General features: G+C 36.5%; 1 long non-coding RNA gene across 1 annotated transcript in view; it reads left to right on the top strand.

Moving 5' to 3' along the window:
• The window catches only part of LOC132343291 (uncharacterized), a 74,136-nt gene extending 60,877 nt beyond the window's left edge, over nt 1-13,259 (top strand). The window contains exon 3 of the long non-coding RNA XR_009492030.1: nt 11,923-13,259. This is a non-coding gene — a long non-coding RNA (uncharacterized lncRNA). The remainder of the gene's footprint in view (nt 1-11,922) is intronic.
• The last annotated feature ends 2,506 nt before the right edge of the window (nt 13,260-15,765 follow it).

Raw genomic sequence — 15,765 nt, 5'->3', positions numbered from 1 at the left:
TCTATAGTTTCTGAGGAAAAAAATTTTCTAAAAATGTCAAATATAGACAAAAAGAGAATAATAAAAATAGAACACTAGTTCTAAAAGCAATCTCACCAACAGGAAAATAACTATTCAGTAGAAAAACCTATAAACAGCTTTTTCTGTATTAGTTTTTCTTTCCCTGCCTTGGAAATACAACAATTTTATTCTCTAATTCTAATAACACTGTATTTGATAAGATTATACACCAGTTACCTATGGTTGTTCAATTCATTATTTTGCCATAAGTGTAATTTATTGGCACACTTTTAAAAAAATATTCTAGTTTTAAACGTAAGCGTCAGCTTTAAAAAAGAACAGAGCATTATGAAAAAAATGTTATCAAAATCTACAATTTGATGTTAAAAGTCTGCGTGAGAAAGAAAGTCAACCTGGGTCTCCAGGAAGTCTGAGAAAATTAAAAATTGAGGAAAAGCTCTCAAGTTTCAAATAGGATATAGTCTTAAATACAAACAAACTTATATCCTTTTTGCATCTGTTCTTCATGTTAAAACAAATTCAAAGATGATGTGGAAACTGATTTTTATGGCCGATTATATACTTCATTTATGAGATAAAAATTTGCAAACAGGGACTTGTGGGATGGTTTGATAATGACATGATGGATAAATAATGATTTTGGCATAATAAAGCCTGATTCTTTTCAACATTTTACCCTGTTTTTCTTTTTAATTTTTTCTTAATCAACCACACTAAGAGGTGTTTCTTTCTTGCAAGCCCTCTAATATGGTGGAATCTACCTGCATTCTGTCCCACAAGGGGCTTATCCTCAGTAAGAAAGAGATTAATAGCAGACTAAAAGTACACCACTTATTTTTTAAGACCTATGATTTCAAACTTGGAATGGGATATGCTTCGGAAAGGTAACTGTTTGCCTTCTAAAATTAAAAAAAAAAAAAATTGGTTGATCATTACAACCAATTTGGCTTCAAAGATGTCCTCAGAAAAACTGGAGTTTCCATTGAAAGAATTACTAGGTCCAGAATCAGAAGTGCTAAGTTTCTAGGTCTTAATTTACAGCTAAAATTACTTCCAATAAATTGACTGTTTTATTAACTTTCTCATCTCTAAAACTGAGATGATGCTAATCATTGTAAAAATCTTCACTTACCACTCATTTAGTTTTATTTCTGTATTCATACCTCAATTTTATGTCAAAAATCAGTTTGAGACAGCTTCCATAATAAATAGAAAAACTTAGGTAGGAAAATTGGAACAAAAGGAAAGTATGGAGAGTAAAAATTAAAGAAATTCAGTGAACAGGTTGGTAGACAGTTTGCAGGGCATTATATTTTTATGTCCTCTTTTCCACAGCTAATGACTTTTCATCTTACTGTGACTTCATCTATTCACCTTTGCTGCCAAAGACAAACTTTTCGAAGTGGAAAAGAGTAGAGAGAGCATAAAAGTTTCTAAATTCCTAAGTGACATAGGAGAAGTAAATATTCTTTAATTATCTCCCAATTTTGCTTCCATTGGAATATATCTGAAAACAAAGAAGTTTCTAAAACTTAATGTGAGCCACTAGTGTTCATCTCTGCTTACGTATGCAAATTCTCATACAATTTTTAAAATAAAAATGTCACAATTCCAGAAGTTAAATACCTTATCATTGATGCTGATGTAGTAAGTAATCATATAAAATACTTGCTTCACAAAATCTTCGTGTGTAACTAAATTTCAAATACTTTCTTTCATGTTTTGCCACGCTAATTTTTTTTCTTCGTTAGCCTCAAAGTGTAGAAGCAGTTTCCAATATCTTACAAATGCATTTCCTTCCAATCCAAAATGAACTTTAATAATGTTAGCATTAGAAACTAGTTCCATAGCAAGTGTTACAGGAGCTTTTACATGGACACACTTTTCTAGAGAAATTATGTGTATAACTCACAATACTATAAACAGACTTACACAGAATTTTCTTTTGTGCCTGGTAGGAGAAATAGGAGCACTTCAAATATCCTGAGGATGTTTCTTAACAGCTCTCCCTTGGTCAATTAAGTTGTATTATTTTGCTACCAAGTTCAAACCACTTTAAAGCAAGATTCAGAGCCTGGAAGTGATACTAACTTCTTCTAGCTAAGTGATTTAAATGATCATGGTTTTCAAAAGAAAAAAATAATCATTTTGCCACTATATTTTATAATTTCCTTTCTCACATATAAAATAATTTTATTCCTCTCCAGAAAACCCACTGAGTTAATATGGAAAAAAGACATTTCCACTACAGGTACTAAAAACTCAGAGTCACCCTTTCAGTTCAAAGAAAGAAAATCAAATTCTATTTTAGTGGAGTTTTCATAACAGCCTTTTGGCTAATAATGTTGAAGAATCATGATATATTTAAGAGATATTAATTCTAGTAATAGTCATTTATCTTTGATGTCAGAGAGAGACAAAGGCTTGGGAAATAGAAGATTTACAATGACATATTATAGACTCACTTGGTAGATGTTAGATTTTTCACTCTTCCACTGAAACGACAGATAATGAAGTTTTATCAACTTCCTTTTATTAAAGCTAAAAATATATCCTATAATAGGATCATAAACATTTAATGAAACTCACAGCTGTACTGAATTTTAAAATTAGGAGAGGATGGACAAGCAGTTCATAGAAAAGTAAATCAGCCTAACTCATACATTATTAGTTGACAGCCCAGCTGTTTTAATTTAATATATCTCTGGGTCTGGCTTCTCTTCTAAAGTTAAGATATGTATATATATACCTTCCTAAATGAGTGTGGATTTACAAAATGAGTTTATTTTCTTTCCAAGCACATCTAGATATCTGAGACATCTCAGTGGAGAAGCTCAAGGAAGATAGGATAAGATGATTGATCTTTATTCTTCCACTGCTTTCTGGGAAGAAGATTAAAATTCTTATTATTTCTGTCTTAAGTTGGGTCCTCAGGAACAGACTCTGAAATGAGCATTCATGTTAATATGATTAAAAGGAAGTTTTCCCAGGAAAAATTGGTAGAGAGGTAAAGAAATAGGATTTGTAAGGAAAGGAGAATAAGCAGATGTGCATTATTAAGCAAAGTCTTATGGAGAGTAACTCTGGTTCTGTCCCACAAAAGATGTCTGAAGACAGTGTTGGTTACAGCTCAGATTCATCCTGACCAAGGCAACACAGCTGGAATATTTATATCCCTGCAACTGTCAATCATTGGTTAATATCTGCCCCTGGGGAAATATAAACTCCCAAGTACTTCGAACAAAGTGGAGCAAAGCCATTTCTAGCAGCCTGAGGCCAACCTTCCAACAGAGACACAATGCTGGCAATTCAAGAATGAAAACACTCACGGAGTGGAGCTTCCCTGGTAGCTTTAGGGGTAAAGAATCTGACTGCCAATGCAGGAGACATGGATTCGATTCCCTGATCCAGGAACTTCCCACATGCCACGGAGCAACTAAGCGTGTGAACCACAACTGCTGAGCCCACATGCTGCAACTACTGAAGCCCGCTCCTCCAGAGCCCATGTTCTGCAACAAGAGAGGCCGCTGCAACGAGAAGCCCACGCACTGCAACTGGAGAGTAGGCCCTTCTCTCTACAACTAGAGAGATCTCCAGCCCAGCAACCAAAACCCTTACAACCCCAAAATAAATAAATAACCAAACATGTTTAGAAAAGAAAGATGCACCTAGAGCCAGTGTGCATGGGTATGTAAAACAATCTAATCAAGTTCTGGGCACGCAGTGGCTGGGTCTACTCCAATCTCCATACTATTCACTGTTCAAACTTATTTTACTGGTAACTTTCATTATTTACACATATACTGGGTTTCCCTGGTGGCTCAGTGGTAAAGGATTGGCCTGCCAATGCAGAAGATGCGGGTTCAATCCCTGGGTCAGTAAGATCCCCTAAAGAATGGGCAATCCACTCCAGTACTCTTGCCCGGGAAATTCTATGGACAGAGGAGCCTGGCGGGCTACAGTCCATGGAGTTGCAAAGGGTCAGACGTGATTTGGCAACTAACAAAAATAACACATACAATGCCTTTTCCTTCCCCTAGGGTGGAAGGTATCAATTGCTGACAGTAGAGTGCTTCAGGTAAATCAAGATTTTAGCTCTTTTCACTCTGTTCCACAGCTTAATTAGGCCAGCTGATGTGTATTACTGATCAGCTCTATATTTTAAAATTTTGAATATGAATGCATTCAGATGAGGCATGTTTTCTCTATTTCACCAGCATCTCTTAACAGTATCAGTTATGATTTTATTCAACTGCCTGAAAGGAAAAATCCAAAGTAATAGAGGTTCTCAAAGTGTGGTCCCTAGACCACCTGCATCAGCATCCTCTGAAAGCCAACAAATGTGTAATATTATTTCTCTGTGAAGTCATCAAGGACCAACCTCCATGGTATAAGAAGGCTGCTTTAGCACCACCTATCACCTCCTCATGCCAAGCAGCAAGATGAAGGAAGAAGCAAGAAAGAAGAGGTGAGAGGATTATGCAAGATATTTTTAAAGCAGAGTAATGCTAAAGCTGAAACTCCTGTACTTTGGCCACCTCATGCGAAGAGTTGACTCATTGGAAAAGACTCTGATGCTGGGAGGGATTGGGGGCAGGAGGAAAAGGGGACGACAGAGGATGAGATGGCTGGATGGCATTACTGACTCGATGGACGTGAGTCTGAGTGAACTCTGGGAGTTGGTGACGGACAGGGAGGCCTGGAGTGCTGCGATTCATGGGGTCGCAAAGAGTCGGACACGACTGAGCAACTGAACTGAACTGAACTGAACTGAATGCAGTTTACAGCTCATCATTTCAAACCAGTAGTGTGTTAGTAAATGTTTGATAAACAGCCCTGTAATTTTCATTGTATAAATTCTCCTGCCATGCTGATTTCAAGCCTCCAACTTGACATCAAAAATTAGGAGCAATGTGCACCATTGGCTCTGCCAAGCACAGCCAGGTCCAGCATACCACTGTCCAGAACTCTAACACAGAGCTGTCTGTATCTACAAGGAGGGCTTTGAAATGAAGGCCTTATTTCAAGGAATCACATACCCAGATTAAAATTCGAGGCCCTATTGTTTAGGACAAAAAGAAGAATGGATATTCTGCAGACACTGCTTCTCTCTCCCACAACATTGCTTCTTTTTGTCCCACACCTGACCTACTGCATACATTTATGCTACCTGCTTGGATCCTATAGAAATAAGTCTCTGCCTCAGATGGTTCTCAAACAGGCGCCTTTGAAATACAAATAGATGCTCACAAGAAAAGACTAGAGAATTATTGTAGGTACCAAAACAGCTCAGAATATATTGCATATGATTAAAATGAAGAGAAGCACATATGAGGTAGATAAAACTCATTCAATGACCAAAAAGTCATATTCTCCCTTGCAGTAAGAAAAAAATTAGAATGTTAACTGTCCTTTTTTGTGATGTTGTGAGAAGTCCATGGTGCACTAAGGAAGCACAGGCTCTGTTGACTCAAAGACCTGGTTTCAAACTACAACTCTTCCACTTAGACTTTGGAAAAGTTTGTTCATATTCTTGAAAACTGTATCTACATGGGTAAGTAAAGACCTCATTCATTAAAAAAAGTAGATGATATTTGGCATAAAATTGTTCACATAGATGCAAGAATCCCTTGCATGAAGGTGCAACAATCGAAACACAAACAGAGCTGCATAGCAACCTTCCATAGGAAAGTGTATTCATGTCTTATGTATTCAGGGGGTCAGAGTATGTTAATGTAAAGAGTATCTCCTAGCTCACTCTTTAGTTCAAGAATTTCCTTGTAGAAAGTAAGGCCATTATAACTCTCCTGCCTTTGCTCCCCATGAAATTTCTGCTAGTCAACACTTGTGACCCCTTTCCCAACACATGACCCAATGATGGCTATTGGTGATGGTTCTGCATCTCAGAATCTCTGAATTGAGTCTCATTTCTATGATTATGGCTTAGGACTTTTGTTACAATTATACTAGAGGGATCTACATTCAGTCTAGATGAGTTTGAATTCAAGTCTGAAACTTACTATTTAGATAACCTTAGAAATCTTACTTCACCATGTGTATATGTATATTTCAATAAATTTTTTAATGGATGTGGAAATTTGAATTTCATATAATTTGCACATCATGAAATACTCTTTTCTTAATTTTTTAACCATTAAAAAATGTGAAAACATTCTTAACTCACAATCTATACAAAAACAGGCAAGGGATCACAACTGGCCTGTGGGCTGAAGTTTGCCAGCCCCAGCTCAGATTGTATCTTTTTTCTTCAAGAACATTGTTGGTATATAAATAACTAACCTTAAAAAGCACCCACTTAAAGTGTACAATTCAATGCTTTTAGTTTATTCATAGTTATGCATGCCTCATTATCTAATTATAGAACATTTTCTTCATTCCCAAAAGAAATCCATTATCAATTTCCATTCTTCCCCTGAACTTTCACAAACCTCACTGACCCAAGCAACCATTAATCTACTTCCTATCTCTATAAATTTGTCTGGTCTTCCTGTTTTATATACATGGAATCATATAACATGTGCTTTTGTGCCAGGCTTCTTTCACTTAACACGATAGTTTCATATTTCATCCAATTAGTAGCATGCTCAATACTTCATTTTTATTGCTGAATAATACTCTCAGTTCTTGATTTGCTGTCTAATTTTTCTATCAGTTATCAAAAGTGAAATATTGAAGTTTTTAACTATTATTGTTGGATTTTCTATTTTTCTTTTCCATTTTGTCAGTTTTTGCTACATATTTTGGAGTTCTGCTGTTAGAAACTAATATGTCTAAATTGCTATGTCTTCCTGGTAGATCAACCTTTTTATCATTATTAAATTACCCTCTATATCTAGTAATACATTTTGTTTTAAGTTATATTTTGTTTGATATTAATATAGCCACTCTAGTTTTTTGTGATTGACGTTGGCATGGTATATCTTTTGCCATCCTTTAACCTTTGACTTACATTTTTATTGTTTAATCTAAAGTGAAACATCCCCTAGACAACATATAGTTTGATCTTGGTTTTGTTTTGTTTCCTGTAATAAAATGTTACTGTTTATTTTTATTGTATTATTTAATAAATTCACAATTAATGATATTATAATATATTATATATATATATTATTCTCCAAGCCAGGCTTCAGCCATACGTGAACTGTGAACTTCCAGATGTTCAAGCTGGATTTAGAAAAGGCAGAGGAACCAGAGATCAAATTGCCAACATCCGCTGGATCATCAAAAAACCAAGAGAGTTCCAGAAAAACATCCATTTCTGCTTTATTGAAAATGCCAACACCTTGACTCTGTAGATCACAATAAAATGTGGAAAATCTGAAAGAGATGGGAATACCAGACCACCTGACCTACCTCTTGAGAAACCTGTATGCAGGTCAGGAAGCAAGAGTTAGAACTGGACATGGAACAACACATGGGTTCGAAATTGGGAAAGGAGTATGTCAAGGCTGTATATGGTCATCCTGCTTATTTAACTTATATGTAGAGTACATCATGAGAAACGCTGGGCTGGAAGAAGCACAAGCTGGAATCAAGATTGCAGGGAGAAATATCAATAACCTCAGATATGCAGATGACACCACCCTTATGGCAGAAATTGAAGAATTAAAGAGCCTCTTGATGAAAGTGAAACAGAGTGAAAAAGTTGGCTTAAAGCTCAACATTTAGAAAACTAAGATCATGGCATCAAGCCCCATCACTTCATGGCAAATAGATGGGGAAACAGTGGAAACAGTGGCTGACTTTATTTTTTGGGGCTCCAAAATCACTGCAGATGGTGATTGCAACCATGAAATAAAAAGACGCTTACTCCTTGGAAGGGAAGTTATGACCAACCTAGACAGCATATTAAAAAGCAGAGACATTACTTTGTCAACAAAGGTCTATCTAGTTAAGGCTATTGTTTTTCCAGCAGTCATGTGTGAATGTGAGAGTTGGACTATAAAGAAAGCTGAGCGCTGAAGAATTGATGCTTTTGAACTGTGGTGTTGGAGAAGACTCTTGAGAGTCTCTTGGACTGCAAGGAGATCCAACTAGTCCATCCTAAAGGAGATCAGTCCTGGGTGTTCATTGGAAGGACCAATATTGAAGGTGAAACTCCAATACTTTGGCCACCTGATGCAAAGAGCTGACTCATTTGAAAGACACTGATGCTGGGAAAGATTGAGGGCAGGAGGAGAAGGGGATGACAGAGGATGAGATGGTTGGATGACATCACTGACTAGATGGACATGAGTTTGGGAGAACTCCAGGAGTTGGTGATGGACAGGGAGGCCTGGTGTGTTGTGGTTCATGGGGTCGCAAAGAGTTGGACACAACTCAGTGACTGAACTGAACTGAATTATACTTTTGTCCTGCTTTCTTAGTAGCTGTTCTATGAATTACAAACTACATTTTAACTTATCAGAATCTATATCAGCTTTATACTGTCTTAGTGGTGTTGGAGAAGACTCTTGAGAGTCCCTTGGACTGCAAGGAGATCCAACCAGTCCATTCTAAAGGAGATCAGCTCTGGGTGCTCTTTGGAAGGAATGATGTTAAAACTGAAACTCCAGTACTTTGGCCACCTCATGCAAAGAGTTGACTCATTGGAAAAGACTCTGATGCTGAGGGGGATTGGGGGCAGGAGGAAAAGGGGACGACAGAGGATGAGATGGCTGGATGGCATCACCGACTCAATGGACGTGAGTTTGAGTGAACTCCAGGAGATGGTGATGGACAGGGAGACCTGGCGTGCTGTGATTCATGGGGTCGCAAAGAGTCAGACACGACTGAACGACTGAACAACTGAATTGAACTGAACTGAGTGTCAATAAAATGTAGAAACTTTGTTCTTATATATCTTAATTCTCTCTTCACATTTTTGGTGCTATTACAGTTATACATGGTGGATCTATACGTGTTTCAAATCTAACAATACTTTGCTATAATCATTAGTTTATGTAATCTAATATTGTTTAAAGAAACTGAGAGAAGAAAGAAAACCTAAACTATATTGCGGTTACAGAGTTTGTTAGTTAGCCTTCTTATGTATCTTTTGCATTCTCTATATTTTTTCTGGTAGAGGTCTGTTATCATCTGGTATCATTTCCTAATTCTAAAAGAGCTTGGTTCACACCCTGCTCCTTTATGCTGTTATTGTCAAGAATATTGTAGTTCTCTATGTTATAGGTTTAACAATACAATTACATTTATATTGTAATAAGAGAATTGCTTTTTAAATTAGTCAAGAAAAGAAGGGAGAAAATATGAAATTTTATTCTTTTTATATAACTACTTGCATATTTACTGTAATAGAGTACTATGAATGCCATAACAAATTACCACAAACATAGTGGCTAAAAATATTGCAGATTTACTCTCTTACACTTTTGGAGACCAGATTTCCAAAGTCAGTTTCACTGGGCTAAAGTCAAGATGCCAACAGGACTGTTTCCTTCTGGATGTTCCAGGGGAGAATCAGTTCCTTATTTCTTCCAGCTTCTAGAGGCTGCTGGGATTCCTTGAGTCGTGGCTCCATCACCCCAATCTCTGCTTTGATCACACATTGTCAACCTGCCTGTCTGACTTCCTGCATCCTCTTTATTAAGGACCCTTAGGATTACATTAGGTCCACCTGGATAATCCAGGAGATTCTCCCCATTGTGAGACTCTACCCATTAATTTAATCATACCTGCAAAGTCCTTTTTGCCATGTAAGGTAACATTAACCGGTTCCAGAGATTAAGATGTGAACATATTGTGGTGGCCATTATTCAGGCTACTGCAATCTGCCATTGGCCCCCAAAGATTCATATATATATATTTTTTTCCATATGCAAAATACATTCCTCCCGTTCCCAAATCCACAAAAGCCTCAGCCTATTATAGCATCAACACAAAGTTCAAAATACCATCGACTAGCTCAAAAGTCCCCAATCTCATCAACCATATCATTTAAATCAGGTAGGATTAAGATACTGGGTATGATCCCACAAAATTCCTCTCTATTTCTATACCAGTGAATCTAGAAAACAAATTATTTGCCCTCAAAGTAAATTGGAGGAGCATATATAGGACAAGTTATTCCCTGGTGGCTGAGATGGTAAAGCGTCTGTCTACAATGCAGGAGACCCAGGTTTGAGCCCTGGGTTGGGAAGATCCCCTGGAGAAGGAAATGGCAATCCACTCCAGTACTATTGCCTGGAAAATCTCATGGACAGAGGAGCCTGGTAGGCTACAGTCTATAGGGTCTCAAAGAGTCAGACACGACTGAGCGACTTCACTTCACTTTACTGACACTCCCATTCACACGTGGAGAAAGTTGAAAAAAGGAAGGAAGCACCAGTGCCAAGGATGTGAGATGCATTGTTCCTGAGTATGTGCAACCTCAACGATGTGCACAACTTTTCTGACGCCCAGAGTTGTTTCTAATCCTAGGAGGGCTTTTCTTGGTTGTTTCTTTCCCAGATTCTATTAAACTTCTGACTATTCTGCAGTTTTGTTTGGGCTTTCCTGGTGGCTCATCAGCAGAGAATCTACCTACAGTTCCAGAGAGGCAGGTTCAATCTCTCAGTCAGGAAGATCTCTGGAGAAGGAAATGGCAACCCACTCCAATAGTTTTGCCTGGGAAATCATAGAGGAGCCTGGTGGACGACAGTTCTTGGGGCTGAAAGAGAGTCAGACACGACTTAGTGACTTAAGGGCACAGCAAAGCTGCCAGCTTCCTCTTCCTTGCTTTCCACTAAGATCTATTGTAATGATAACAACCTTAGGTAAGGAGTTCTTCTCTCTGTTCCAAATAAGATCAGTCCCCCCAGATAAGACTGGAGAGAATTTCTTCCCTGTGGCCTCTCTTACGGTTCTGCCAAGGCACCTCTCTGCCAATGCTAGGATAAAGGTCTGCTTTCCCAGGAATAATACTCCTCTTCTACAAGAGGTCATGGAAGGAAGTGGCAGCTGCCCCGGTTTTCTTGACTTGACCCTCTCAACATGGGATTTCAATTCTATAAGTGAACTTGGAGAAGAGAAATGGGGTGAGAAAGGTAAAAGCATGAACTCAATATTATCCTTCTGTTGTGCCTGGGCCAGAGCTTCTGCCTTACAAATGGGGGCTTGGTGAGAAAGTGGGTCTTCTCAGTCATGCCTACTTTACACTGCGGACCATGATGAAATAAGAACTTCTGGCATCCTGCTCCTCACATAGAGATAACATAGCCCCAGACAGGGAGCTAAAGCTTGGGAGCCCGTTTTTGGATGCACACACTGTGATGGAGTTTTCACTGCACCCAGCTGAATAATAAATTGAGTCATGGTTCAAGTGCTACAGACTTTCATTGTTCTTATTGAGACTTAGAAGATTTTCTTGAATGAATGCTTCCCCATTTGCTTAAATGCCCTTAGGACAGTTTCCAGAGGTTTAAATGAATGCTTTTTGTAATTTTCACCCATTAGTATTTTTTTTTTCCTGGAGAGCAGTTTCTTTCTCATCATTTTGGAAGTCCTGCCATCCAATCTCTTTAAGCCTCATTTTCCTCATCTGTAACATGGAGATGATTATAATAGTCATATGAGTATTAACTGAGATGATGTGTTTTCAGTGGCTGAGAGATACTAATACTCAAAAATATATACCTATAACTAGAAAATATGCAGTTATAGTCTTCTTCTCTTTTAAATAATTACATATTGATAGGATTTCTTAGTTAACACAGAAGTATCAGCCTATACACTAGAAAAAAATTAGGGGATATGATCTTCAAGATATGGCAGATTTCATATATGTAGACACTCAAATTCTAAGTTTACTTCTGTCATGGATTCCTAATGAAATTTTGATAGTCTTTTTTCTTTTACTTCACAAAAAATTACTTCGTAATTGCCCTTGTTCTTTACTTTCAGGTCTTACAAAATGATTGGATATGGAAAGCACTCTAACAAGGAAACAGCTTTCTCAAGAGATGGTACTCTTTTCTTCACGTGAAATGTAAACAGAGAAAATAGTCTCGACACGCATTCTTGTCAGGAAATAGCAGTTGGTTGACCATAGACATCAACATTTGTGACATGAAGACAGAATGTCCTACAAAGAGGTAGTTCCCTGTTTCTTTCTGGAACGCTGCAACTCTGTCTGACCCTGGAACAAACCTGAATGGAAAACAGTTACTTCAAAAAGATTAGCATTATAGCTTCTGGTGACTCACTTAGAAGTTGGGCTTGCCCAAACTGGTTGTAGCTGTTCCATTTTCTGTGTTAGCCAGACAAAAGATTATCCAAAGAAAGCTGGTCTTGAGTTTTAGTATGGACTAAACCTGTTATATTTTAGTTATGGAAATGGATTTGTCCTCATTAGTTTTCCAAGACCATTTCTTCTAGGAACAAATAGTATGTATTTTTGAGTCATAAAACCTGGACTGGGGTAAGTTAGAAACCCTGCCTTTAGAACTTTATGACATCACTTTTGCAGTTCCGACTTCAAATTGTAAAACTTTCATGTTTCTGAGTACTTACTATTTACAACCCTCATACATTTAAAAATACTTTGCCCGTTTCACTATGTTTGGTGCCTATAATTCCATTAAAATGTAATTTACCTGATCTAAAACCATTAGCTCTTATTTATATGCAAATAACCTTAGAAGAGTTATTATATTAACCTAAGATGAGTTATGAGAAATTTGTTTTATTTCTAAGTGTGCAGTTCTTTGAGATTAATCTTGGTGAATGGAGGAAGAAATTGAGAATTGCCTGAGAAGGCTCTCAATGGACAAGTTCTTCAACACTGGAAAAATGGCATCATGAAAGACCCTAAAAAGAAAAGAAAAAGAAGGATATTCTGCACATATCGCCCAAATTAAATTCTTTCACAATTGTGCTAGGCTAATACAGAATCCCAGCTACACTACATTAAAGTTATATTTGAAGGTATACCAGAAACAGCAGTAACATGTGTGTTCAAAGGCCTACAACAGTTCATCAAGGGCCCTGACGTAGTGCCATTTAAAGAGAATCCAACAGTTCTTCATAGCTTCAAAACAAGCATGAATCAAATGAATAGCAGAGAAGAACTAGTAGAAGACACAGGATTATTTTTCAACTGTACCTTCATATAAACCAAGAGATATACATCATTCATTTATTCTAGTTATGTCCCATTTTTATTCCTAAAAATATTTGTACATTATTATTATTTGTACATTCTCTTTTTGTTCTTAATAAAATATGCCAGTCTCAATTACTTTTTCATTTTATCAGTCTTATTTATTCCTTGCATTTCATTTCATTAAATGTGTATTTTTTTATTTTGTTGTTCTTAGTCTAATTCCCTCATTCAATGCTTACTTCATTACTATTTCTATCATTCCTGTTTTCCCTTAGGTATATAGCTATATAATTTTAGAGATAAAAATATCTCTCATATAATTGGGTCCACAAATTTCTAATGCAATGCATTCACTGATATCCAGTTCTAGATATCATAATTTACATTATTATTTATGCTTATGTTTTGACCCCAGTTTTTTAGAATTTAATATTAGTTTGCTGAGATAGGCCTAAGAACTTTCTTTCCTTATTTATTTTATAAATGAATTCCATATTGGTCTAAAAATGCAGCCTACATGATATAAATTTCTTCTTATTTATAGAGATTTCCTCTGAACTTATAAACAGCTAATTTTTATAAATAATCCATATGTGCTTGAGAAGAGTGTGTATTCTTTGTTTTGAGACTGTATAATTAACCAATAGATCAACTTTTAAGTATTATTCAAATTTTCTTTACCATTACCAGTTTTTGATTTGCTCGGCTTGAACTTATTGCCTTTTGAGAAGTTATTAAATTACCCAATTATGATGGTGAATTTGTCATTTTTTTCTTACAATTCTGTCCACTTTTACTTTGTATATTTTGAGGTAATGTTGTTATATACCTTTAAACTGAGAAATGTTTTATTTTTCTAGTGAATTGAAACTTTATAGTTAAATAAGTACCCTATTGACACTATTAATTGTGTTCTTAAGTTCTATTTTCTCTTTTGTTAATGCCAGATTACTTGTGGTAATTATTTTATGATATTTCTTTCTCTCTACCTATACATTCAGTCATGCTTTAAGTGAATGTTTTACACAGTCATGTTTTAAGTGAATCTCTTATAAACAACATATAGTTGGCTTCCAAAAACATTTGCTTGGGTGTCTTTGTCTTTTAACTAGCAAATTTTACTAACATATAATACATTATGATAATGTTATCCAATGTGTTTAGATTTGTTTCAAGCATATTATTCAAACTTTCTATTTACTGTGCCTCTTATTTGCTTCTTTTCCACACTCTCCCTGCCTTCTACTGGGCAAATGATTTTTATTTGTACTTTTTTTTCCCTTAATTGGTTTAGAAGTTTATTTATTCATTTACTTTTTTTGGCCCAGTATTGTTACTTGCTTTTAATTCTTTCTATTTAATTCAGTTTCTCCCTTAGTACACAGTTGTTTCAGCAAGAGTCCTTGAATGGTAGACTTTCATTTTCTTCGTTTAGAAATTTGTCTTGAATGATAACTAGCCCTAATGCAGAAATGGCTGGAACTTAACTTCAACAATTAAGTAAGTATTTTACTGTATTAAAATATAACTTGGATTAACAGCCCTGACAAATATTTTATAAGAAATAAAGAATTTGATGATGGATAAATGGACCTTAAAACATGGAATGAACACATCTGAGTATAACCAGAAAACAAGAGGGCCTCAGAGCAGTCAAATGTCTCTGAACCCACCTTGCCAGCAAAAGCAAGCATTCCCCTATTATCTGAGCAGACAACCACTTCCTCATTTGAAGATACTGTAGTAGCCTCAGTAACCCAGTTACCTTGCAAAGTAAAGTTTTTTCTTCTCAATACCCTTCAACAGGCTTCATTGTCTCTAGACCCATATGCTATGCTAAGTCACTTCAGTCATGTCTGTCTCTTTGCGACCCTATGGACTATAGCCCACCAGGCTCCTCTGTCCATGCGATTTTTCAGGCAAGAATACTGGAGTGGTTCACCATTTCCTGCTCCATAACCACGGTCATATCCAACCATGCCTCAGAGAAAAGTACAAAGTCTGACCATACAAAGTGAACTGAGATTTGCTAATTTATATTGACAAATTTCTGAGGAATGTGGATTCTAACAACATTAGATCAAGTGGAATGAAATGAACATTGACTCAGACCAAAGTTATCAATATGATGTACTTGTCAGAGATTATGAGTTTAATGTTTGTTTCAATAGCTGAATCTGGATGTTTGTTTGCTTAACTGAAACATGAACCCAGTGATGAATTATGTCTAATAAGGATGAAAGTCCAGAATTTTCTTTACACAGTGCAGAAGAAAGAATTCAGAAGCTTAAAGAAGATCAGAGTGTGACAATGGATAAATCTTGTGTCCTGCACACCCATGTTCCCATTATGTCCTTCAGGAGAGCCCACTGTGTACTCCTTCCTTTTATTCATTAGATGTATAAGAAACCACCAACATTCTTGAATAGCACTGTAGGCCAGGGAAGAGCATGAAAAATGTCATTATATAAATATACTTCCTGATTTCAGAGAGTATTGTGGGATCTTGAAGTGCTAAATGTAAGCGTGAACAATTATTTACTAGATAACAGAGAGAGAGGTTGGCTACATCTCTTATTTGCAAACTATTAATCTATTCTACTTTGAGGCATCTGAGAGTTTTCTTAAACAAGACAGAGTTT

This window comes from Bos taurus, chromosome 2, assembly GCF_002263795.3.
Source record: "Bos taurus isolate L1 Dominette 01449 registration number 42190680 breed Hereford chromosome 2, ARS-UCD2.0, whole genome shotgun sequence".
Lineage (NCBI taxonomy): Eukaryota > Metazoa > Chordata > Mammalia > Artiodactyla > Bovidae > Bos > Bos taurus.
This window is presented reverse-complemented; position numbering and strand designations above follow the sequence as displayed.